At 40.1% G+C, this 2814-nt stretch overlaps 1 protein-coding gene across 1 annotated transcript in view; it reads right to left on the bottom strand.

Annotated features, from left to right (window-relative positions):
- The window catches only part of LRFN2 (leucine rich repeat and fibronectin type III domain containing 2), a 146593-nt gene extending 144176 nt beyond the window's left edge, over nucleotides 1–2417 (bottom strand). The window contains exons 1-2 of the mRNA XM_015857544.2: nucleotides 1556–2417; nucleotides 523–605 (exon numbers count right to left, since the gene is read on the bottom strand). The gene's annotated coding sequence lies outside the window, so the exon portion shown is untranslated. The remainder of the gene's footprint in view (nucleotides 1–522; nucleotides 606–1555) is intronic.
- Nucleotides 2418–2814: the final 397 nt, after the last annotated feature.

Here is a 2814-nt window from a genome sequence, read left to right as displayed (position 1 = left end):
AAAAAAAAAGAAAAAAAAAAGAAGAGAAAAAAAAAAGAAAATTAAAAAAAGAAAAAAGAAAGAGAGAGAGAAAAAAAAATGTGAATAACTTGTTCTTGTCTTGCTTGATTTAAAAAACCCAGTCCTGGAGGACTAAACAGCCTGCCGGCTCTTCAAGCATCCTGATCCTAGTGCTTCCCAAGGTAACACATGCATTTTGGTACTGCAAGTCTTCAAGTTCACACTAGCAAACCCAGCTTCTGTGTATGTGCATGTATACTGGGGAGGGGGGTTGAGTTGTATGGTGAGGGGGAGAGGAGAGACGGGGAGATACACGCTCACGCAGAGACAGAAAAAGAAAAAGCAGCAAACTGGAGTGATCTCGCAAAGTGCTCTAGATGGCAGAGCCTGCACGGCTTGTAAGACAAGCAATACGCGCACACATCACACATACACACACACACACACAGAGGAGAGAGGAGGGAAAAAAAAAACCCCAAACCATGAGAGAACTAGCAGGCAGCTTCAGGAATTTCTTCTTACCTCTTCTGACGATGCAACATATGGCAAGTGTTTTGTGCTGCACAGGAATCCAGGCAGGCACTACTCTGTCTGTCCCCTCACTTCTGAAAGAAAATAACATGCAGCGTAGGCAAGGGAAGAAAATCAGAAGCCAGAAGAAAGAAGCATATAAAAAGAAGCTATTAAACAAGTGAGAGTATCAGGGATGAGGCATGAGCAGGTAGGAAGCAAATAGTTGATAGGGAAAAAGGCATCCAAACTCCTGGTCCTAATACAGATCGGCTCTCTAATTATGTGGCAAAGCACTGCCTCCTAAGCCATTGCGTAATAATAGAAACCTAAGCTGTGTAGACACAGCCTGACACGTTAAATCCTCAGAAACTACACTCAACATTTGTCAGCGGAAAGCGTGTCAGTTCTCAGGGGGCAGGGGAAGCTGGGGGGAAGGGGGAGAGCAATTTTACTGCAAAATGCAAGAGCTGCAGCTGCGAAGAGCTCTCAGGTGCCCATGCCAGAGATGTTGCACAGGAAATATATATAGCTATGTCTATATGGGGAGAGGTAAACAAATGGAGTAACCCTGTCAGCTCCATTCACACTATTCAGTACTGGGAGAATTCTCCCTTGTTTTATTTTATTAACTCAGATGACAGAGAGGAAAATGTACAAATGTCCCCTATGTTAAGTATTAATATTTCTTATGCTAGTAGAAAGAAATAGTTCTCTCTTTGTACTAAATGATACTGGAAGTTCTAAATAAAATCATTATTAAGATAAAAGTACTCAGGAGGTTTAATTAGCCCTTCACATTTACTGACAGTTGCTCCCTCTGACCCGCCAGGCAGATATGTACATTTTCTTTTACTTCTCTTGGCTGAAGAGGATCCTAGAGGGAACCAGGGGTAAGATAAGCTTTCACTAAACAAGGGCAAGGAAAAAATTATTCATATTACCACATGCTAGTATAAGTACACCAACAGACAGACCAATTCATATTGCCTGTGGAGAAAAAAATAGAAACCAAGATGGAAGTATAATTTTGCAGGAAATTTACCTGGAAGTTGTAACCCTGGCTCGCACCTCTGGTCCATCTAGTCCACCATCTTGCCTCCAGACACTGATTGGTATCATACACCTCTGAGAATCCTGGACAAACTTGCACAGCCAGGTACAGCCACAGCTAACCTGTCCATGGACAAAGCTTCTCACTAATCCTTCTTTAAAGATTAGCTAATGCACTGCAGCATGAGCAGAGGACAGTCTGCCTCTGCACATTCAGCTTAAACACATATGGCCTGATTCTGAGGTCGTTAATGGTTAGCATAAAGCACAACTCACTTTGGACACCCTAAATCTAAAAAGTAAAATCTGATGGTTTGTAAACACCTCACTACAAGAAAAGGGCATGAGTTCAGAATAAGCTGGAGCATTTCAGTTTGGAGGGAGAAATCTGGTTCTGTAGCATAGTTTAGCCTGGTTACACTTCAGGTTACTCCTTATTCATTAGTCCTTGTGGAAACATTGGATATATTTTAAGACAACCAGTGTAGCTGGGAAAACCAGGTCACTCTACCAATGTACAGGTATCAAATCTGGCTTCTAGGAAACTTTGAATATATTTTTGGAGAACTGCATAAAAAACACACACTTTTTTGGAGGAGTTCATGAAAAAAATTCTACATACTAAAAACTTCATAGCTTTTTCTGTAACCAGTGTTGCTCCCTTGCTCTCTGCCTGATGCATCCTTGAATGACTCTCTCTGCCTTCAAATGAAGAGCACAGATGTCACACGTATGGGAGCTACTTCATTTTAAAATAGAGGAGGAAGGACTATGGATAAAGCAATCATCTGTCTATTTAGCAGCATATCCCATTTTTACTTGTTTTTATAAGGAGCAGTTCTAAATGGCTCCTCTCAGAAAGAAGACTAAGGGTTAAAATGGTAGATAAACTTTTTGGACACTAAAAAAAAAAGAGACCTGTTTGAAAGACTTGAGAAACTGATAATTTTTGAACTTGATAGGAAAAAAAAAATTAAAAAAAAAATTAAAAAATTACATCATTTAGTGGATGATTTAAATGTGAGTTGGGGAAGCTAAGTTTATTCGTAGCTCCTGGGAATCCTAGGTGAGGCATTTTGGCTAGAAAATCAAATCAAAGCTCCAGTCATGTCAGTGCCTTATAAAATAAATGTCAGTACATCTCAGACAGAGAAGACATTTCTTAATGACATCAGGAATTAATAATAGACTCCGGGACTAGTGTTTCAGCATCTAATTTGAAAGCAAAGTATTGCTTGCAATGGCAGAAAT

The sequence above is a fragment of the Coturnix japonica genome, chromosome 3 (assembly GCF_001577835.2).
Source record: "Coturnix japonica isolate 7356 chromosome 3, Coturnix japonica 2.1, whole genome shotgun sequence".
NCBI classification, from domain to species: domain Eukaryota; kingdom Metazoa; phylum Chordata; class Aves; order Galliformes; family Phasianidae; genus Coturnix; species Coturnix japonica.
The sequence above is the reverse complement of the archived record's forward strand: the minus strand, read 5'-3'. Positions and strand labels throughout refer to the sequence as shown.